This window comes from Grampus griseus, assembly GCF_964374135.1.
Source record: "Grampus griseus genome assembly, chromosome: 9".
In the NCBI taxonomy this organism is placed as follows: Eukaryota; Metazoa; Chordata; class Mammalia; order Artiodactyla; family Delphinidae; genus Grampus; species Grampus griseus.
Genome location: NC_139003.1, coordinates 98,598,628 through 98,622,537, shown reverse-complemented (window position 1 = coordinate 98,622,537; position 23,910 = coordinate 98,598,628). Strand labels below are relative to the sequence as shown.

The following is a 23,910-nucleotide window of genomic DNA, read 5'->3' as shown; positions in this document are numbered from 1 at the left end:
CGGAGCACCGTGCATTTTATTCTTAAACTCTTGTTGCAGTTAAAGCACTTGCTTGAGAATGCTGGATTCATGACAGGCACGGGATACCCCGATCCTCTGTGTGGACCCTCAAAAGAAATTTTATCTATGAATGAAGCAGGCATGAGTTAATGAGAAGAATAAAAATGAACACTAAGTGATGGTCACACTGCCACAAACCTAACTCGAAGTGCTGTCGTGTTTCTTTGACCTCACCTGAATTTTCTAGTGAGGTAGAGGATGCGGTGGCGGAGGAGAGATGAGAACCTGCCCCGTGCTGGTCCTGTTAACCCAACCAAACTTGGGTCCACTGGCCCCAGTGCAGTAAAGCCAATCTACTGACATGAAGTTGTGGTGAAGGAAAAGTGCAGCATTTATTGCAGGGCGCCAAAGCAAGGAGTCCTGGCAGCTAGCGCTCAAAAGATCTGAGCTCCCCACGCTGGCTTTCAGGGAAAGGTTTCTAAACATAGGGTGAGGCAAGGGGGCTGAGGGGTGTGTGATCAGCTCGTGGACATTCTTCTGATTGGTTGGTGGTGAGGTAACCGGTAATCAACATCGTCAACCTTCTGGTTCCAAGCAATCTGGGTTGTGGGCGGCACGCAGTGAACTTCTTCCACCTAGTGGGGGCTTCAGTATCTGCAAAAAATAGCTCAAGGATATGGCTCCAAATAATATCTATAGCTTTGAGGAGGCAGTAAAGGGCCTTGACTTTGTTTAGTGGCTAAACTATTATTATTTTGTCTTGCTTGACTGTTTTCCTTTGTTTCTGCATTTTCTCACTTCTCTGATTAAATTTATTCGTTGGAACTTAGGGAAGGCCTAGAAGGCTAAAGTTTTTCTAAAGACAAGAGGCAGGCAGAGGACATGGTGGCAGGGGCGGGGTGTCTGCTCCGGGAAGGCCCCATAGGGTCCTGCTCCATCATGGTCCTGGTTCTTTCCAGGCCCTGGCTGACTGATGGAAGGGGTCCACCATGCCTCAACCTGCACCTGACTATGACTGACCTACCTGGAGGGAAACAGAGACACATGCCCCGCCCACAGCAGCTCAGAGCTTCCTTCTCTGCCCTAGAGAACTCCCCCACTTCCCTAAAATTCAGATCCACATTCCCATAGCCCCTTAGAATTCCATACTTTGGAATTCAGAGTCGTTCAGCTTTCAGAAAATATCGCATATACCCTTTATACTCTATAAACTCTACCACAGGAACCCAAGCAGAGTCTGGTAATCAAACGTGTTCATTTTTCTGCAGTGACGTCTGAAAAATCAGTCAAGTGGGTTATAGAAAGACTAAATAGCCTCATGGCAGTTCAGGTCAGATTTTGCTGCCAAATCAGTTACCAAAATCTTAAGGTGTTGGGGTCTGGACTGTGCATTTAAGGGCTTGTAAACCTTATTTGGGCACAAATACTTCTCATTTGTTATGTCCATTTTCATTGCTGTTCACATCACTGTTGCTTGTCTTACAGGCAGAAACTCTGACATCTCTCTGATGGACAGAGCAGTTACCTGGTCCCACCCTGGGGAAACCTTCGGTCCTGGCCAAATACTCCTCGCCTTCAGCAGCTCTGTCTGCGGCCCTGCTCAGTCCCCAACCACCCTGGATCTTCTGCAGTGTACAGGTCTCCTCGTTTCTCCACTTTGACTTCGCTAATGTGTTTGCCTCGGAAAAATGAACTCTAGTAACTGGAGGCCTCCCAGCTCTCCCGATTTCTAGTCTATTTTTTGTCTTCAGTAACATCTCTGCTGTCATGTTTTTCCTCAGACTTGACCTTCAGGTGACTTTCTGATCCGCCCCAGTCCCTTTGCCTCCATATTCCAGGGGAGTTCAACCCACAGACACTCGTATTTTTCTTGTTTCTTATTTTCTTTGGCTCCACGTGTCTTTGTTTTCTCTTCTTTCTCTGGGAATGTTCCTATTTAAACACGTCCTAGTTACCAGTTTCCTTCATCCACTTGGTTGCCAGTCCCCAGCCTGGGGGCCCTGGATCCCTAAGGCCTACTAGGGAGCACTTTTCAACACTTCAGTCAACTGGGGGTGGCCCTACCTTGCCTGAATCAGGCTGTGCAGACCAAAGAGGCAGGTCTCTTTGTCCTGGCACTAGATCAGCTCAGTGTGGTGACCAGGTCCATCCATTCTGATGAGGGAAGAGCAGGGAGACCCAGGCTCCACTGAAAGAAGGCTGAGGGGGTCCCTGGTGTGGGAAGGTGGGGACATTAGGATTCCACTTCCTGCTGTAGTGTGTGGTAGCCTATTTCAGCTTGACAGATCAGGGAAGGCCTCCCAGAGGTAACACAGGAGCAGAGACTGGATATGGGGCTGGGAGGGTGGGGGGCGCAGCTGTGGAAGATCTGGAGAGAAGTGTTCCAGGCAGAGGGAACAAGAGGTGCTGGAGCTCTGAGGTGGGAGCCCAGAGAAGAAGAGAGGGAAGGAAGCATGGGTGCGGGTTGGATCCTGTAGGACCCTGTGGGTCCGGGGGGAGGACTTTATTCTTAGGTGTGATGGAATCCCTGGAGGGCTTTAAACAGTGAGGATGTAACCTAGGGATGTTTTTATGTTTATTTATTTATTTAATGGCTGCTCCGGGTCTTAGTTGTGGCACGCGGGATCTTCATTGCCACATGTGGGATCTTTGTTGTGGCATGTGGGATCTTTCTTAGTTGTGGCATGTGGGTTCTTCGTTGCGGCATGCAGGATCTAGTTCCCTGACGAGAGATCGAATCCGGGCCCCTGCTGCATTGGGACCATGGAGTCTTAACCACTGGACCACCACGGAAGTCCCTGATCTAGGGATGTTTTTAAAATGTCCCTCTGGGGACTTCCCTGGTGGTGCAGTGGTTAAGAATCCACCTGCCAATGCAGGGGACACGGGTTTGATCCCTGGTCCGGGAAGATCCCATATGCCGCGGAGCAACTAAGCCCGTGCACCACAACTACTGAGCCTGTGCTCTAGAGCCCGTGCACCACAACTACTGAAGCCCGCGTGCCTAGAGCCCGTGCTCCGCAACAAAAGAAGCCACCACAATGAGAAGCCCGCGTACTGCAAAGAAGAGCAGCCCCCGCTTGCTGCAGTTAGAGAAAGCCCGTGCGCAGCAACCGAGACCCAACACAGCCATAAATAAATAAATAAATTTATTTAAAAAAAAATGTCCCTCTGGCTGCTGTGCGTAGATCCTGTCCACGCCCCTCTCCCTCCCACTCCTGCTTTTCCTGAGTTCCTATTTCCTTTTGGCCATCTCCCTCTTGTTGGTTTTTCCTTGGTTTGAGAATGTGAGATGTCTCCACAGGTCATTCCTAGGACTCTTCTCTCTTCTCCTTAGCAAATTGCTCTGTCATTCACACAAGCCTGTATACTCTTCTTGCATGTTGATAGACTCAGATCTTCTTTACTTCTTGATGCTCTCCTGGTGCGTTAGGATAACAGATCCAGGGCATGAGAGCAGGGCTCCAAATGGTCAGTGTCCTTCACACTCTGAGGGCAGCTGTGTCCTGAAGGCATCTGGGCCCAAGTGTGGAGGGACCATGCTGGTAAACGTCTTCCGGAGCCCACTGCCTAGAAGGAGTCAACAACGTTAAGAAAAAGAATTGCCACAGCGGTGTCCCCCAGGGTTTCCACCTATTCAAGCTGCTGTAACAAAACACCACAGACTGGGCGGCTTACAAACAACTGAAATTCATAGTTCTAGAGGCTGGAAGTCCAAGATCAGGGCACTGGTAGATCTGGTATCTGGTGAGAGCCCACTGCCTGGTTCATAGATGGCCGTCACGTGTCCTCACGTGGTGGAAGGGGCAAAGGAGCTCTCTGGGGGCGTCCTGTGTAAGCACCCTAATGCCATTCACGAGGGCTCCACCGTTAGGACCTAATCACCTCCCAAAGGCCCCACCTCCTAATGTCATTACCTTGGGGGTTAAGATTTCAACATAGGAGTTTTGAGGGGACACAATCATTCAGACCACAGCCATCAGTAGGAAAGAATAGGTGTTTATTCAAAGTCTTCCTCCACAGATGTGTCAATTAGCAAGAAAAGCATTTTCTTAAAAACCACCAGGATTACATCTCTCTGATCCAGCCACACACGGCCACATTACTACAGAGTTAGAGAAATGAAATCGTTGCTTTTCCTGCCCTAAAAAGAAAATTTTTTTTTTTTTTTTTTGTGGTACACGGGCCTCTCACTGTTGTGGCCTCTCCCGTTGCGGAGCACAGGCTCCGGACGCGCGGGCTCAGCAGCCATGGCTCATGGGCCCAGCCGCTCCGCGGCATGTGGGATGTGGGATCTTCCCGGACCGGGGCACGAACCCGCGTCCCCTGCATCGGCAGGCGGACTCTCAACCACTGCGCCACCAGGGAAGCCCCTTTGCCGACATTTTAAACCCAAAGATATCAACAGGTTCTGTGAGTCCCTCCTGTTTCAGGATGAAGGCATCCTGAGCCTGCATGCTGGACATACATACATATATATTGTGGCTACACCACGCGGCATACAGGATCTTAGTTCCCACACCAGGGACTGAACCCGTGGCCCCTGCAGTGGAAGTGCAGAGTCCTAACCCCTGGACCGCCAGGGAATTCCCACTGCTGGACATTTGACACGGAACTTTCAACTTTCCTCAGAAGCCTTAAATCCCTTGCTTCTGCCACCCTCAACTTCATGGCCCATGCCTCCATCCGCATCCTTGTTTCTGGAGCTGTTGGATCATTTTGCCCATTGAGCACTGCTGACCTTCTTTCTTGTGCCCTAGCCAGGCCATTATTGCTCCCGAGAACAAACTCTGAGGCCAGGCTGGAACCAAGCCTAACAGCACGTCTTTCTTCACGTGGATAGAGGGCTAGATAGATGCAGCTTTGTGCCTGTGTCCTTGCCCCTAACAGGTCCCTGGTCCAGCGACGGTGCTTGTTTCCCTGGGGGTCTAGGGTGTGAAATGGTCTTACACACCAGCTTATATGAAGTGTACCATCCACTTAGTATGAACATTTGTATTCATCCTGCCACTCCTCTGCCTTCAGTGATTCTCCGGAAAGGTCAGCCCTGTGATTCCATTTACCCTAGTGTCCTGGTGACCCCTGTGGCTGCCAGAAGGTAACAGGGCCCCAGTTTGGGAAGGGCCATGTGCGGAAGTGTCCCCAGGTGCTGAGTCAGCTCCCAGAATATGCTGGAACCCAGCCTCTGTTGAAGGGCTCCCTTTGCCTGCAGGACCCTCTCCCCCGTCCATCCATTAGACCTGACCCTAGTCCCACCTCCTTCCTTAGGCCTGTGGTCTTCCCTCCCCCGCCTGTGACTAGGCCCTTGAGCTGTTGCGGTGATAGGGGTGGGCAGCAGGGGTGAGAGGCAGGCTCCAACGGGGCAGTTCTGTCATTACCTCCCAAAGAGAGGTAGCCAAGCCCCTGCACCCCGAGGGAAGCTCTGTGGTAGGGAGCTGGATACACCAAGTGGGCCTCTCTGAAGGGTGAGAATTGGGAGTCTGGGAGAAGTGGGGTGGAGATGGGATAAGAAGGAGACTTTTTTTTAAGGAAAGTCAAGAAGCCACTATTTGGTCTGATAGGGGGTTTGCAGATTTTCTATAGCTTTTTGGGTTCGTTTTTAATAAAATCTCTGTGGCAACAGAATAGAAACCCTGGTGGTGGTCATGAGGAGGCCAGCAGACGGGCCGGGGGAGAACACCAGACCTGAGGGGCGAGCGTTGCCTGCCTGCGTGGCACCAGGCTGCTGGCTTGCGGGTGCTGGCGAGATAGGCTGGGACCTGGGACTCGGGACCCTTTCCTGGAGTGCTTGCACCTGGACAAACGCCTCCTCTCCTCAAGCAACAGAATACAAAGAAACTCGAAGGGACTAAAACATAACTGCACGCGTGCGCGGGTGGGGTCCGTTATGAGCAGTAAGATACAAAAAGGCCAAAACCCACTTGCCATTTCTGAGGTGCGCGGAGCAAAAGCGGGGGGCTGCACGTGATCCCCGCACACGGCACCGGCAAGGGGGTGCGCAGATCGCCGAAGCCACCCCTCCACGCCCACTCCGGCTGGGGGAGCGAGCAAGCGCACCTGTTACTTGTTCTCACCCGCCCTGCTGCCGCTCAAGTCCCAGTAAAGCCTTGCCGGAATCTCTTGTCTGGTCTCTCATCAATTTCTAGTGATTAAATAGTCCAAGGACCCAGGTTGGTAACCCTGGGAAGCCATCCTCCGTTTCTCAGAGGACCAGCTTTCACGGCTAGATCTAATCCTCATCCAATCCTCAGCCAGTGCTGCCAGGGAGGAAGCATGTGTCGCAGCGAGAAGAGCTGGAGGAACAGAGGCACAGGAGGGATGGGCGGGCGAGGGCGGGAGGGATGGGTGGCCTATGTTGCTCTCAAGCTTTCTCTGCCTCTGCCAGGACAGGCCTCGGGCCAGGAGTGCGGCAGACCAGTCCCATAAGCACCTCTCTGGAACCCCAGGAGACTGTCTCCTGAATTTCAGAGACAGAAACCGGCCCGTCCTTGAGCACCTGCAGTCGGGTGGTGTGGGACCCCACGGTGCTGACACACAGCTCAGCTGTGAGCTGCCAGGCCGTTGGACATTGCTGTTCTGGTGTTTTCATCCCTTGTCGGGAGACTGACCCTGTGCCATGTTCTTGGAACTCCTGAGTCTTCCCATAGCCTGACAAAGGATCAAGATCTCAGCACCGTCCTGCAAACTGAGACACTTCTGGCCAGAGCTAAGTCATTTGTTCATGTTGGATCGGTTGCTTAAGATCATGCATCTCCATGATATCTCTGGTCCACAGAGAAGAAAATGTATTGCTCCCGCCGTTAGCTTTTCACAGCTGCTGTCCAGTGACTGACCTGGGACTCGCCTTGGAAACATGATATGTGTACCTGTGGCTTACACGGGAGCTGCCTGCACCACAGTGCATTTTAAAATAAGCTTTTCGACCTAAGATGCCTGTCCTTCAGACTGACCTGAACCCTGGAAGCCATGAAAAGCAAGTTTCCCATGGGAACAGAGTCCAGGGACTTTGCCAGGGACAGCCCTGTGGAGCGTCACTGTGGTGGCCTGTCCAAGGGCTCTGGCAGGTACAGAGCGCGACTCAAGTTAGCGAAGAGTGAATGGTAATTTATACTGGGGATCCCAAAGGGATAATTTTACTTTTTCTACTGCAGATCTCCAACAGGGAGAGCAGGCTTGGGGAAATTTTGACTGGACTGAGAAAATTCATCAGCTTGTTGCGAGTCATAAGCCATTACACTGGAAAGGCTGAAATGTGACAGCAACTTGGGCCTGGAGGTCTCTCCTCTGAGCCTCTGACTTGTCTCTGAAACGCGAATCTACCTTCCCGTGCTTTGTTACGCGTGGTTCAAGGAGCACTGTGACCCCTGTCTGAAGTGGCAGAGCCGTGTGATGACAGCGTTCCCAGGGGACACCTAACGTTTATCATTTTGTTTAGGTAAAGACCGAAGGGGTAGCAAAGACACGAAAATTAAAAGGGCCACCCTCACCACGGTAACAGGCAGGGAACGGGGCCCACGGAACACAGGAAGCAGCCTTGTTGTGGTAACAGAGGATCCTCAGTGGGGATCCCCATAAGGTAGATGCAGACCAGGCTCAGACTGCTGCTTGCTTTGCTAAGGAAGCGGTGGTAACTAATCCCGGCACTCTCACTGGGAAGCAAGAGCAATGAAGCTGTGCTACAACTTGGCACCTTCTGGAGCAGATGAGCCTCCCGGGCTCACCTATCGTTTGCTGATCCCCAGCTGCAAGGTCTGTAGGCTTCCTTCCAAACTCCACAGGCCTGGCCATCTGGTTGCAGCATTTTAGTGTTTCTCCACCCCCTGGTCCTACTCACCCAGACATTATTTTCATAGGGCTGTTCTGGGAGTGGACCAGCTTTGAAACGCCCTTAGGAAAGACCAGGCCAAATTTGACATTAGAGGTTTGAAGTCCCTCAGTTTTCCTCCCTCTCTTTGGAGGTTTAATTAGACTAACCCCTTTCCTACCCTTCTCCTCACTAACGTAATCTCAAACCTTTGAACTCTGAAGGCAAGTCTTAAAATGTGTTGCATCAGAAACGTAAGAGAGGAGGCCAGTTACCCGACAGGCTACCTGTTACAAGTTTCCGTATCTTCTCTTCTGCCTGGAAAAGAAAAAGAGACTTCAATGTCAGTTGTCATTTAGGGTTATGAGTGAATTACATTTTTATTTACATTTAACAGTCCCCCTCTCTCCCTGTGTCTGGTCAGTGACTGGCTCACACTTGGACTTCATGGAGGCTCTGAACGGGAGGAGGTAGGGGTGATGAAAAACCTCATCGGGTAGAAAAGCATAACCCAAATCTTTCCAGGTTTCATAATTTTGCTCTTGCTTCTACAAGGACAGTCATCTCTCATGGCGTGTTATGTGCTTTATACCCCTTTATATCTTCTATTTACCGCTGCTCAGCGTGAGGGGAGAGGGCCAGCGTGTGGCACTGCCGAGGAAGGCTGGTGGGAGCTGTGGGGTAAGGCCTCCACTTCCCAGTGACACTGTTCCCAAGTCCCAGGAACTCCTGGGATGAGTGGAGACTCCTCGGGATGTGGTTTGCAGCAGACGGGATGTGAGGGAAGCCTGCCCGCTCCACCCTGGGCACCCGAGCTGGCACTGAATTCTAAAAGGCCAAGAGCACGTGGTAAGGGGCCACGCTGAGGCCCCCTGTGTATCCCCTCCGTGAGCGATGCCGCCTGAGTGAGGCCGGGCAGGGGAGGCGCACAGGTCCCCCCAAGAGGTGAGCAGTGGGTCGGGGTGGCGGGACAGATTCCAATGTAGCCAGGAAGGCTGCAGATCATAACAGTGACCACTGATCTGGCACGATGGCTGAGAGTGGTACCAACATGCTGTGGTTGGAGAAAGTGGGCAAGCAGCGTCTGTTTGCAGAGGACATGATGCTCTGTGAGTGGCTCGGCCAGCACCTCAGCTCAGCTTCTCTTGGGCAATGTCTCCCGTAAAACCTCTGAGGCACTTACACAGCATATTTCTGTGTCCACTCTCGCTAGTCTGTTGTACCTGGAAGAAAAAAGCAGAGGGGGTGACACCCTCGTGCATAACGGTCACTTCCTTTCAATGCGGAGCAGAGAACAGAACTGATACGGGGGCAATGCTGCTGCTTCCAGTCAAATACCGAGGACTGATGGACGAATGCAATAAAGGCTGCCCAGAGCGGGAACGGGTCATTCACGGCCGTAAACCCCTAGCCTGGTGAGTCCTGAGGGTTCTTCACAACTGTCTGCTGGGGAAGATTTAATAGTGCAAAGAACCTCCTCCCTCCGTCTCTCCCATCCTACAACATGGATGCATGTGGATGAGGAAGAGATACACAGAGGTCAGCGTGGAACAGCCCTGGCTGTCCAGCATGTGGGCTCCAGGAATCTGGCCACCAGAGTGTGAGTCAGTGCCACTCTTGGCAGCATGGAGCAGGTCTGGTGCCCACTGAGAGTATGTGCGTTTATCCTCATTACTGTAATGAAATCCGGTGCCATGACACTGTAAGAGAGATTTGTAATCAGAGGAGGCAATGAAAACAACCACTCTGGGTATATCTAAAATATATCACAGTAAGTGTTGAAATAACTTACTGCCCTGCACGGTCCTGGATGAGCTGGGCTCCCTCCCCAAAGCTGAACAGGATACAGGAGGGGGCACCCGGAGGAGTAGACCCCCAACCCATTTCCTGCTGGGTACTTGAGCTAGACACGGGGACTGACACCACCTGCCCCAAAGTAGTGTGCTCTGAGGGGCAACAAGAAGGACGGTGGCAAGGACTCGGAAGTCTCCTTGAAAAATGGAGCTCTTAGGCTGGGTGGCGCATACGTGGGCATCCGTTATATTATTATCTACAATATTTTACATGCCTGAAATAGTTTATAATAAAATAGTGGGGGTTTTGCCTGTTTTTTTTTTTTTAAAAAACAACTTACTTCACAATATGAGGAGAGGAAGCTGTGTGTATGGGAGGCTTATCATCTATTACCAAATGATTTCTTCCAGGACGGGTCAAACTTCCAAAGAGTCTCAGGCACTAAGTATCTGCCTTACCTCCCAAAATCTCCTAGAAAGAAGATCACACAGTCTTGCCAGACCCCCCTCAGAGTCAGAAAATTCTTGCCAAAACGTCAGTCTACTTAATCTTGTTCTCCTGTGGAAAGGAGATTTTAAAAAGACAGAAACACCCTCTTCTCTTGTAGGAGATAGGACTTTTTAGCACACACCTCTCCAACTCACAGGGCTTACTTCAGTCTTTTAATAATAGGCGCTGTTTTCTCTTTGTCCTTGGGCAGGGAGTCAGGAATCCTGAAAATGCCCAAGAGACATACAGGACTACATCCTGTTTATTTTAAGAAAGATTAGCAGCAGCTTATACTCTCATGAAGGAGGTAAGATGGAAGGTTCCTACCTTACAAGACACAGCAGCATCTCTCAACAGGGAAAGGGGCGAGGGAGTACATTCAAGATCGTGAAACACGCTTTGCAACCAAACCCCTTGGAATAACAGTCATACTCAAGAGAGTTATTTTAGCATCTGCCCGCCTCTGCCCAGCACACCTCGGTCTCCCCTGCTAAAAGCTGGCAAGGTCTCAGGGATCCTAACCACATTTAACCATGATTTAAAATACGGAGCCACCAGATGGCCTCTGGTGGCAATGCCCAGGAAGAGCTGCGGCTGAGAAGCCCGATGGGGCCTCTTCCCACGGCTTCGATACAACGTGCACACACGGGGTAAGGGGTCTGATTCCAACTGAACCATCAAGGTCAACCTCGGGGCAGTACGACATATCACAAACCCTGAGATCGGGGGCCCTGAGACAGACTCAAGACTTTTGCGCATGTCTTGCTAAAACGCAAAGCCTTAGTTCACCCTGAGGAAACATCACACAAACGGAGGGACAGAGGGACCTCCGACAATATAACTGATCAATGCCTCGCAAGAGCATCAAGGTCATGAAAGACCAGGGGAAACGGGGGCCCTGCTACAGACCGTGGAGATGCAGGAGACAAGCCAATAAATGCAGTGCGGGGTCCTAGAACACAAGGGTGACAGCAGTGAAAACTGGTAAAAAAGTAAGGCCGTCAGTTTAGTTCAGAGTATCATGGCCAACACTGACTTCCTGGATTTGATACTTGTACTACCGTAACGTAAGATGTTGACTTAGGGAAAGCTGGACAGGGATATATGGAAACTCTGTACTGTTTTTGCAACTGTTCTCTAAGTCTAAAATTAATTCAAAATAAAAAGTTAAAAAAAAAATAGGCTGACACATCTGGGTTCAAGTCCCACCCTCCACTATGAGCCATGCCATTTTCAGGAAATGACGTGCCCATTCAAAGCCTCAGTTTTCTCATTCACAACCAGAATCGACAATTTTATTTTAAAGATAAGAATAAAAATATATATTGGTGTATGAAGAAAAATCCTGGAGGAGTGTATACAGGGCTGTCAGTTGCGATTTCCTCTGGGGATAGGTTTATAAGGAGACTGATTTCCACCTGTATGTTAGTTAGTTCTCCAAATGTTCTAATTTTAAAATAACCAATTTTTATCGATTTTCCAATCAGAAAAATAAAAATATGTTAAAAGTGACGTGAATCACGTACACGTCACTGCCGTGTGACCACATCTGGCCTGCCGCCTCTCCTGTTGGCTCCATCTTGGAAGCCTCCAGAATCTGCCTCTTCTGCCTGCCCTCGTGCCACCTGCCCTGGCTTCACAACCAGCCCGGCCCCCACTCTGCCTCTCCGCACCATAGCAAGCCACAGACCCCATGGCATGGGCCACCCCTCTGGCATCCTCCCCGCCCCCAAACACAGGCTTGTCCCCCTGTTCCCTGTGGGCCCTCCCATGCTCAGGGAGATCCCCCTGCCATCCGCCCTCACTGTCATGTCCCACTTTCCTGCTCTGTGCTTCTCCTCTGCGTGGCCCAGCTCTCATACTAAATGTCTCCCACACAGGACTGTGAGTCTCATGAGGGCAGGACTCCTCTGGGTGCGGGAAGGAGGTGACTTGCCAGGGCCCCAGACCAGGGTCTCTCCACCTGCAGACATTGAGGGCCGTCCTATGCAATCCAGGGTGCTGAGTGGCATTCCTGGCCTCCACCCACTAGATACTAGAAGCACCTGTCCTCTCCCCACCTCCCGTCTCAGGCTTTAACTACCACAAATATCCCAGGACACTGCCCAATGTCCCTGGGACAGGGGCTGAGAACCCCTATCCTGGACTGAAAGGGACTGCAGAGAAGGGAACTGGAGCCTGAGACACGTCCCAACTCAGCCACCCTACAAGCAGCACCCCTGTCACCACACCGGCCCTTGCTCACAAGAGGAATGGATTCTGGAAGTCCAGCGTTTAACTCCTGGGAGGCCGTACCCATGGTGGTGGATGAGGGCCCTTGGGAGGAGTCCCAGGTGCAGCTTTCTGTACCAGTGACTTTATCACATGCTGTCCCTGTCCCGTCCTTACCTTTGGGGGCTTGAAAGGATAATCTGTAGGAAAGTGGATGGTCAGGAAGAAAACACCTCCTTGGTAAGGACTGTCATTCTGGAGGATGAGACACCGAAGCGGGTTAGTGCGTTTGTGAGCGCGTACAGCGCAACAAGCAAAGCGAAGGGTGCACCCGGCAGCTGCTACCTACCGGGCCCACGATGGTGGCCTGCCGGTGGGACAGTGCAAGACAAGAGAGAGACGGGAAACTGAGACTCCCTGACGAACACGTCTCTCCACAAAAGAGGAGCTGCTCTGCTCACAGGGTGCCGTTCACGCACGCCTGCCCTCACTTCTGACACCAAACGCCCCTGCAGGGGGTTCTGTAATTTGACTAGACTCCAGACTCATGAAAGGCTGTTGTACTCACAGCTCCAGTTTATCACAGGGGAGAGCTCACGGGGACAGTCCAGGAGGGGTCCAAATGCAGAGCTTCCACTGTCCTCCTCCTTGGAGTCCTGGCACTGACGTGTGACAGCACACACAACACTGCCCGCAGGGATGCTCACCCCTGGCTCAGCGTGCAGAGCTTTTACTGGGGCTCCATCACGGAAGCAGGATGGATTAATGGACCACCCACGTGGCTGATCTAAGGCTCCAGCTCCTCTGGCAATGACCCAAAGCCGCCACCTTAAACCACGTGGCTGGTCTAGCTAGTGAGGCCAGCCCTCACCCTAACTCACGTTGTTGGTATGGGTCAAAGCCTTTGGGTAGAAAGACAGTCCCATCAGGCAGGACGTTTTAGAGATCGCCTCCCAGAGAGGCTCGGGACAGAGGCCAGCTCTTTTAAGAACAAAATTAAATTTCTCACTACCCAGGTGCCAGTAAATTACAACTCAGTCTTCTCTTTGCACAGAATTAAGCCTTAGGTAGGTTTTAGCCACTTTCCACATTACTTTTATAAATCTTGCTCCTTAGTTCTTCCCAGTTCACTCTGAAGTCCTCTCCAAAGGGTCTCTTTTAGGAGCCAATCAATGCCCGTGGCCCTGGGGCTTCAATGCGGCCACCCTCCATCTGTGTCCTCTCACATATCCCCCAAGCGGTGCCCTGTGCTCCAGGGACTAGGTGACAGAACCAAGAGCAAGAACAAGGGGGGCTTCCCCTGTGCTTCCCTCCCAGGTCCCCGCCTTAGGTGGTCAGGTCAGGCTCCCTCCTTAGTGGGTTAGAGCCTTCTCTTGCGGCACATCCTGCCTGCTGCCCTCTCTGGAGTCTCAGCCTACTTTCATTGCTGGACCCATCCCTAGGGAAGCTCCTGTACACTCAGCAGGGCTGGGCTAGAGTGGGCCAGTGACTCATCTTCAAAGCTCCCAGGACAGTCTTTGTGGAAAGCACCTATCTGCCCACCCGAGTGGGCTGCTGAGAGCATCTGAGGGGGTCTGTTATTCTCTAGGGAATTCTGTCTTATGGCTCCATGACGGGTGTGGAAGTATTAGCCCAAGGTTTCAGACCTGGTCCTGTACTGGGTTTCCTGCCACCTGTTCAAATGTCTCACAGACTCTACCCTTGACAGCAGGATAGGAAACTGCCAAGGCGTGAGAGGGGGTGCAAGTGAAAGGACCAAAGGAGAGGTTTCCCAACCCCTAGAGGTAGCCAAAGACAGAGCAGCCCTTGACCTTTTCTAAACGTTTCAAGAAATGCTACTGAAGAGAACACCTTTCCCTACAATAAGGCTGCCTGAGCTAATGCAAGTGTCACGTCTTTTTCTTTTGACTGCCTTTATTCCAACTCATGCTAGTCATTAGTTGGTAGGTACACTTTTGCCTAAGCATAATATAGAATAGAATTGCTTATGAAATAAGTGTTTTTGATAATTAACATACTAGAGAATAGGAGCCCATGGGGAGGAGGAGCTAATACGCGTGGCTCCTTCTAGCAAACAGGTTGGGACACTCTGGTCCCATCATTCACTTTAACCCCTGAGGTCTGCTGAGGGGCTGAGCAGGGCTTGGGGGCACAGTCAGAAGGGAAGGACCCAAAAGAGAGAGGAAGAGAAAGGAAATTGCAGAGGGATGCTGGCAAGGGGCTACTTGCCCACAGGGCAGGCATGAAATGGCCCCCAAAGGTAAGCTAGTTTCCAAGGCTGTACAAACCTCATCAGAACTCAGGTACTGAGTACAGAGGGTGGCTAGCCTCTCGGATGAGGATAGCCACCTTCCAGCACAGGGCGGCAGGGAAGGGTGAGAGTGCGTGTGGTGCAGAGAAGCAACGAGGGGCACCTTTAGAAAGCTGAGGCTGCATCAGTACCAGTCCAATCTTACCAGTGACCCTAGTTTACATTATCTTAAGCAACAGGTAAGAGGGGGAAATACGTTAGCAAGATGTGGGACGCTTGGAAGGACAACACAGGTCGGGTAACAATCGCGTGAAGCCACCCTTGTTCATTAACTCTGCACATGCAGTGGGAATCATTTCTGTTTTGCTCTAAAAAAATTATTTAAACTCTCGCATAAAGCTTTTGGAATCTGCCATTTTCAGTGGCTCTGTCTGCCCACCTTCAGCTCCTCTAAGCCTCAGCCCGCAGGACATGCAGGAACACACACACATGACACCACTTCCTCTTTTATTCCAGCTCTGTGAAATTTTTCTTTCCTGTATTTTAACAGGATAAAAAAGTTTTAAAACATACAGCATCAAATATGTCATTTTAGCCATTTTTAAGTGCACAAGTCAGTGGCATTAAGTGCATTCACAATGTTGTGCAAACCACCATTATTCATTTCTAAAACTTTTTCATCACTCCAAACAAATTCTGTACCACGAAAGAATTCCCCATTTCTACCTCCCCTCAGCTTCTAGAAACCTCTACTCTGCTTTCTGTCTCTATGAATTTGCCTTGTCTAGTTAGTTCATGTAAATGCAATCATCCAATATCTGCCCTTTTCTTTCTGGCTTATTTCACACGGCATGTTTTCAAGGTGCACCCACGTTGGAGCATGTGTCAGAACTTCATCCCTTTTTAAGGCTAAATAATATGCTATTGTATATATATATATACCACACTGTGCTTATTCATTTATCTGTTGATGGGCACTTGGGCACCTCTGGGGGATTGTAAATAATGGTGCAATGAACACTGGTGTACAAGTTCTGTTTGAGTCCGTGTTTTTAACTCTTCAGTGTCCTTGAAGGGCCCATCACCCTTCTTTTACGCAGTCTTTCCCTTCCCGGCCTACTTTTCCTTCAGCTGTAGCTACTGCAGCCTTACAGTAAAGGATGAGGGTGTCCCAGAGCCTAAGATGCTCAGAAAGTGGAGGTGAAGTGGGAGAGCAGAGTACAGATTTGGGAAGCCCAAGTGTTGGGCAGCTTGGCCTACGGCCAGTCGGCTATAGAGGGCGGCAGAGGGCTGGCTAGCGCTGCTCCTTCAGTCTCCCCTGGGGAAGAGCAGAAGTGGGAGAAAAGAACTGCCCCTCCCCTTCGCAGAGGCCAGGAGCCAGCACCCCCCCTCCCCTCACCAACCCCCAGAGCTCTGCCCCCTCGTGCAACAGCAGCAGGACCTCCATGATTAGCTTCATGACCATTTTTATACCAACATCCCAAGTTGTAGTTGGTCAGAGGCACCTTCCAGAAGCCAATGTGCCTCAGGATAAGATGGCTTTCTTGTGCCCCAGTGGAGGGAGATGGTGATTTCTGGCAGCATCTTGACCAGGCGGGCTATGAACTCAAGGCGTCTAGTGAAAAAGCAATTCACAACCAAATGAAGGGAAAACGATAGGTTTTCTCAAACAAGCAAACAAACAAACAAACGCGAGGGGCTGATAAATTTGGGGGTCTTGATTGCAAGGCTCCTGGGATCTGGAGCCCTGAAAGGTACTTACCATCATCTCCCACAGGTCCTGCAGAGCACTGGGCAGGAGGATCCCTCTGCAAGTCGGTTCATTCCTGAAACACAAGACAGTGAGCTCAGAGCTGGTGTGTGAACTGCGGATGCTGCTCTACACCCCACACCTCTTGGCCAGAAGTGCATTCTCCTAGTGGGAGGGGCTCCCGCACCTCAGGAGTGTGTTGGCCCGGCTAAGGAAAACAAGTGATCTGCAATACCCTTGAAAACACGGGTCTACTCGTGGCTGTGAAGATACGTGGGAAGAAGGTATTATCATTTCCATTTAATAAGTTAGAAAATTGAGATGTAAAGAGGTTCAATTACTTACCCAAGGTCATAGAGCTGGAAGAGGGCAGGGCTCCATCACCCACTCAGGTGGAGAAGGACAGGGGCTGGGTTTTAGCTCTGGGCTCCTGAGTGGAAGCACTTAGCCAAGCGGAAGTGCCCAATTAAGGACAGGGCTCCTGTATTTCAGTCTCTCTACCTCCCCTGCTGCCCTACACACCTCTGGTTGTATGGGAGTCAGGCTCCAAGTGGGAGATGAAGCACACGCCAATCAGTCTAGCACAGCTATCCGATGTACCAACGGGGGAGACAGGAATTACATCACAACTAGATTCCCTTAACGGGATACCAATTTGTAGACACAATCCCCAAAAGTTACCCCGGTCCAGCATGAGCCTCAAGGCCTAAGAGTCTGGGCAGTGACTCAAGCTCTAGCTTGCACGTACTAGGATGTTTCCTAATACTCCGCACTCTCCCCAGATTCCAGATCTGGGTAAACTTCTTGGGGTTTCTGGAGAGGTTCTGAAGAGAAGGAAGGAGGCACAAGTAATGGTCCATCAGGTGGCAGGGAAACTCCTCAGGGGACGGCAAACCCCAGGGTCTGGGGCACGCACGTGAAGTTTAAACCCGGACGATCACATTCTTCCTTACCTGAACTATGCCTGAAACCGAGCTCATCCACATAACGCCCTCCTGATCCCACTGTCATCTCTGGGCATGCTGATCATTCTAGTAACCCCCACCCCTCTGGCCATGTACTTATCCCACATATGCACAAATGTAATTGGCCACGGTGGGAATAACTGTATCACAGAAGCCAGAAAGTGTTACAAATCAGGGCCATGTTTCATCCCACAGGGTTGTTGTTTTGTTTTGTTTTGTTCTGCGGTACGCGGGCCTCTCACTGTTGTGGCCTCTCCTGTTGCGGAGCACAGGCTCCGGACGCGCAGGCTCAGCGGCCACGGCTCACGGGCCCAGCCACTCCGCGGCATGTGGGATCCTCTCGGCCAGGGGCACGAACCCGCGTCCCCTGCATCGGCAGGCGGACCCTCAACCACTGCGCCACCAGGGAAGCCCCAGAGGGCTGGTTTTTAAACCCCTACCAGTATACCACGGGCCAGTTCTTAGCTCCTATCTAATGTATCTAAATAGGTTGCACTTGGCAATCACTCAGGACTCAGCACTGCTAGTTGTCACGATGGAAATGAGCTTGGGGAAAAACTAAGGTCATGTGAGGGACCAGAGGACGTGCTCAAAAATGCAGTATGGCTCCAGCAACCTCAGAACGGTTTCTTTCCTGCTTCCCTCTGCTTTGTGTCCTCCACACCTCCACTACGACTCTGTAGGGGATTGTTTATACCCTCTGCACTAAGGCAAATCCCAGAGAGAACAGATGAGCAGTCGGGGCAGGAAAAGCTAGCAGTTTTTCCTGGCCAATGCCCCCCAACTCAGCAGGTTTCTCCACAGCTGCAGGCATTCGCACGGGCTGTTCCCTGTCCCTAAAGCGCATATACCTCATAAACGGTGTGGCGAATGGTTACTAAGAGTTGATGATTCCTGAAGGCCCAGAAGTGGGGCTCAACTGACAGGTTCCAACTAGCACCAAGGAGTTTCAAATGCTAACTGGCATTTCAAGGAAGAACAGTGTGATTTGAAAGAAACTAGTTCACTAATATATCGCATTCCTGTGTCTTCCCAATAGAGGCTAGAAGACCCAGGTCTGAGTCCCAGCTCTGTCACTGGGAAAATAACTTTGACCTCTTTGGGCCCCAGTATAATTATCTGTTCAGTTGTAATTATAACACGTGCCTGCCAACCGGCCAGCACTAATGTTTGGCTATAATTTTGTAATGTGTATAACCGTACACAAGTATACCCAGTAAAGAGTCTAGGCTGACAGTTCACAGAGGATGCAGTCATTAGTATTACACAAAGAAGAATGAGGAATGGATAGAGATATCTAGTACTGGAAGAATACAGAAGAAACTAACACTGATGACACCCTGGGAGAAAAACTGGATGGCTGGGGACAGGAGTGGATGGGAGACTTTCCCCTGTAGACCCTTTTGTATTTTCTGAATTTTGAATCATGGAAATTGATTACCTATTCAATAAACACATAAATAATATATTTTATAAATTGTAAAGGACTAGGCAGGTTAAAATTGTGTAATAATTATTGTTATAAATAACATTGATGATAAAAGTGAGTCCTGAAAAGGGAAAAGAAGGTTAAAGCATAGCAGATTACCAGAGGAAAATAGTTAAGCAAACCATTATACTTTAAATAGTTACACACTCAATTCTGTTACTGTGTTTCACTGAATCCAAGATCTCATTCAATGTACGACCATCTTATGTAAAACTAAGAAAGAAAACACACTGGCAATTAAACTAAGACCAAATGCATTTTTTTTCTATTCTTAATTGGATAGTCTTTTATTGTTGAGTTGTAAGAATTTTTACATATTCTGGATACATGTCCCTTTTCAGATATTTGACAAACAAATACTTTCCTTCATTCTGTGGGCTGTGTTCTTGCTATCTTCAAAAAAAATCTTTTTAATTGAAGTATAGTTGATTTACAATGTTGTGTTAGTTTTGGGTCACACCAGTGATTCACCTACACATATATATATTTTTTCTTTTTCAGATTCTTTTTCATTATATGTTATTACAAGATATTGAATATAGTTCCCTGTGCTACACAGTAGGTCCTTATTGTTTATTTTATAGTATGTATCTGTTAAACCCAAACTCCTAATTTATCGCCCCCCAACCCCTTCCCCTTTGGTTACCGTAAGTTTGTTTTCTATGTCTATGAATCTATTTCTGTTTGGTAAACAAGTTCATTTGTCTCGTTTTTTAAAAATTCCACACACAAGTGATATCATTATGATATTCTTTACACTTAAAACTTTTATTTTAAAACTCAGCTTTAAGCTCACTTGGGCACATGCTTTTGTTTTTCACTCACTCATGCATACCACACACACCAAAAAGGAAAAACAAGTGAAATAAATAAATTGGTTCTTCCCGTTTAGAGTCCAATACTAACCCTGGGTCACGGATGTCCTCACCATCATCCTGTGCCTTCCAGGCAATGATGATGTGGCAATTCTTCAACAGTCCTCCACTATACTGTTTCTGGAGTTTTCTTCCAAGCCACTGATACCCATTCCGCAAAGGCCCACAATACACAATCTCTTTGCACAAACCTCGGTGAGTAAAGGGGACCCAGCCTCACCGACCTGAGAGTAGGTGGAACCTTCCTTTCTGTGGTCTATGAAGCATCTGGCTAGCTTGGCGTGGAAACAAAGAACTGCAGTCCTTTCTCCAGCAACATTTATTCCATTGATATGAAGCTTATTCCCCACTGTTCTGCTTCTGTGCCTGTGTCCACAAAAGCTTTTATTTTCAGCATTAAGTCACAGTATCTTTTTTTTAAAAACATCTTTATTGGAGTATAATTGCTTTACAATGGTGTGTTAGTTTGTGCTTTATAACAAAGTGAATCAGCTATACATATACATATATCCCCATATCTCCTCCCTCCTGTGTCTCCCTCCCACAGTATCTTCTTGAAGACATTTTTAAAGCAATTACTCAACACACCAACAATGCACTTAACCTCAATATACACTGCTGGGACACGGCTTTCACATACAGATGGTGACAACCAAGTTACAACTGCTGCCGGGCTGACAGCGATTTTGAGCAGCATCCCAATTTCAGAGATGTGAAAATGTAAAAAAACAGTTCATCTTAGAGTAGATGAAATATGGTATTATCTATACTTTCCTGATTTTCCAAGTTCTCTCTGAAGAACAACTAACATTCATAGTCAGAAAAAGAGTTAACTTTTTCTGAAAAGCTAAATCAAGTATTATGCAATCATTAAAAATTATAGTTTCTAAAGGCTACAGGAGTAAAAGTCATGAAACAACATTAAGGTAAAAAGAGGGGGAAAAGGCAGAATATAAAACTTGATGCACCACGTGACTCTGATAATCAGAAGCATACATTCACAGTGAAGAGACTGGAATGAAATCTTATCAAAACGGTAACCATAATTATCCCATGGGGCTACAGATGACTTTTTAAAAGACTGCATTTTGGGGTATTTTCCAAATTTTCTCTAAAGGATACCTATTGCCTTAAAAAGCAAAAAATAATCATTAATGTAAACATGAATGTAATGCTGCCACATAAATCCCTGTCCCTGTTGAAGACGTTTAGAAATGTTACACTGACACATATTCAGATTTTTAAATGTGAATTCTTGTTTAATTGAAGGAAATACTTTATCAATAAACTGAAAGTTCACGTACAAATACTCAACTCTTTGGAAGAAACTTTTTAAAAAGGCATGAAGTTGGCTGGCAAGGGCTGTGGGTTGGGAGCTAAGGGGACATAGTGCAAGGCCACCTCCTGATCAGGCCTCAGCCACTCCTCTTCCTCTGTCCTGAAGAGCTCCTGTTCAGTTCCAGTCCCTCAGGAGAGGCAGACTCACCTTCAGCTCCAGGTCTAAGAGTAGCTGCACCCCTTACCATCCACCGGTTCAAGAATGAGCATGTGAAATGATTCATAACAAGGGGTGAAGGAAAAAAAAAAGATTTGCTGGGCTTTCTGAGAACTTCTGGAAGCCAACGCCTCCTTGTCTCCCAGGGTATGTCCAGTGGGCTCTGGGGCCCAGAGCTACTCAGTCCAGAGAATTTCACACACACAGAGCAGGAGCTCCAAAATCACTTCCAAAGCTCTATGGACCTCCAATTCTGTGAGCAAGGGTGGCTGGGTCTCTGTTACTTGCAGCCAGGGCTTCCTAGCTCATCCCAGTGATGTCTTCTGACCACTGTGGGCTGTTTCTTCCAGGTCTTGATACAGAATTTGCGGGGTCCTCGTGCAAAATGAAAATGTGGGGTTTCTTGGTCAAAATTATTGAGAATTTCAAGACAGTGACTGCACAGCATTAAACCAAAGGCAGGGTCCTTCATAGCAAGTGAGACGTTACGAGGTACGAGTTACGAGTCACATACTGGTGAAGCCAGCTCTGCTTACTTCCTTTATTGGTTCCTACCAAGGAAAGTCCTCCCTGGCCTTGTGACCTCAATCACGTTACATCTACGGTTCCCATGTCATCCTCAAGGTCCAAACTTGTTACTCTCAGTTCTCCTTTTTGTAAATCTTACCAGCCTACATGTTCACACATGTAAGTTCAAAACTACCCTCCTTATCTCCTGCACCCTGATCCCTGCCCTCACAATGTCTGATTCCCCAACATAGGCAATACTACTACCACCCACCCAGCTACCCATCTTGTGCACCTCCCTCTCTCACTTTCACCACATACCCTTTTTCAAGTTTTGTCAATTCTACCCTTCCACATCATCCAAGTACAGTTCTTGCCTCGGTATCCATTCCATGGTCATTCACTCGGATGAAGCCTTTGCTGGACTTTCACAATACCCTCCACTCTCCCTTTGTTCCAGTGTCTGGCCCACTCCAGGCCACATCAGAGCCAGAAGGCTCTTTTTGCAACACAGATCTGAGCATGTCATTCACCTGTCTCAAAGTCCTAGGATGACAGATGACCTCTTTCAGAGAATAATTTGCCGAAAACATTCCTTTTTGGAGAGCTGTTTATTAAAAAGGACCCATACCCTTAGAGATCCTGCTATCTCACCTCTGGCAATCAAGCCTAAGCTCACCACACAATGATGCTTATTACAGCATTATTTACTTTATATAAAATTTAGAATATCAGGGGCAGTTAACTCATACTGGGCACTTGATATATGCCAAGCATGTACTAAACATGTATCATCTAAGTCTCAAAAAAACACCTGTAAAAACATGTGGACACGGAGGGTGGGAATGATTAAGTGCCTTGCCCTCTGACAACCATGTCCAGTGTGTTTATTCACTACAGGTAATGATTAAATAAATTACTGGTAATGTACTTACGGAATGCTAATGTTAAAAATTACAGTTATGGGGCTTCCCTGGTGGCACAGTGGTTGAGAGTCCGCCTGCCGATGCAGGGGACGCGGGTTCGTGCCCCGGTCCGGGAAGATCCCATATGCCGCAGAGCGGCTGGGCCCGTGAGCCATGGCCACTGAGCCTGCGCGTCTGGAGCCTGTGCTCTGCCACTGGAGAGGCCACAACAGTGAGAGGCCCGCGTAGCGAAAAAAAAAAAATTACAGTTATGAATACTAAAAATTACAGTTATGAATACAGTTATGAAACTATATGAAAAAGCGGGATACAAAATATAGCATAATTTATTTTAAGTAGAGGTAAAAGATTGGTAGTAGATATGCTAGAATGTCAACAAACAGAACTGAAATCTGGCAGAACTGAAAATACCTTTTCTTTCTTCTACTGCTGTGCATTTTCCAAATTCTAGTTAATATATTAAACGCCTGCAAGGACTCCCAATTACTTACAGGACAAAAAAGTTATCCCAGCACTGCCCCTAAGGCCCACCCACTACCATCCCCAGCTCCAGCTGCGCTTAAACCCCAGTCATCCCCTCCCCGCCCCAAGCCCGACCACGTCTCTCCCGGGCCACGAATCCCCTTGTCCCTTTTCTGCACCTGCAGAGACCCTACTCATCCCTTAGGGCCCAGCTCAAACGTCGACTCCTCTGCTCAGCCCTCCAGATCCCCCGACAAGGGCATACCCTCCTTCCTCTGGGGCCAGCCGCCGTCACTCTGCCCAGGATGCCCGCGCACATGGCCCAAGGCGTGGCGAGTCCGCAGCTGGTTCCAAGTGCCAGGTGGAGACGCTCCGCTCGCCCCGCCCCGCCCCACGCTAGCCCCACGTGACCTCGCCCCACCACCACCCGCGCAGAGCGCGGTTCCGTTTTAAGGCCGCGCGGGCGCTGGTTCTGCTTCCCTCACTGGCAGGTGTCACCATACCCTGTTCCTTCTCAGCCGCCGTTCACTTGGCGGCCGCGCCACCCCCGCCCGCGAATCGACGCTTCGGACTCGCAAGGAGCCCGAGGGCGGGAGGACTCCTTACCTTTTGGGTCCGCCTCAGCGCCATCCTGCCCCCGCTGCTGGGGACAGGGGCTACCGGGCCCGGGGCTGCCAGAGGCGGCCACTGGCCGGCTTGGCCGCCGCGCTGTGCTGCAAGCTGGGAACGGCCGCCTGCGCGTGCGCGCCGCGGGGCCCTATGGGGCCGTGTTCTGCCTGTGGCGCGTCTCGGCGCGTGTCGGCGCGTCCTGGCGCCGGCGAGCGAAGCAGGCTCTGGCGACCCGGGGCGGCCGCGCCGCCGGTTGCCTCTCCCCTGGTCTCTGCCGCCCCGC

The 23,910-nt window shown here is 49.6% G+C and overlaps 1 long non-coding RNA gene across 2 annotated transcripts; it reads right to left on the bottom strand.

Moving 5' to 3' along the window:
• Positions 1-644: 644 nt before the first annotated feature.
• LOC309827426 lies at positions 645-23,743 on the bottom strand. 2 transcript variants are annotated; one of them, XR_014297217.1, is made up of 5 exons: positions 23,625-23,743; positions 16,312-16,375; positions 8,988-9,027; positions 8,092-8,122; positions 645-654 (listed from the first exon to the last, which is right to left on the bottom strand). It is a non-coding gene; the product is annotated as an uncharacterized lncRNA (long non-coding RNA). The 2 variants fall into 2 exon arrangements; XR_014297218.1 differs by lacking the exon at positions 645-654 and adding an exon at positions 3,467-3,570.
• Between the last annotated feature and the right edge of the window lie 167 nt (positions 23,744-23,910).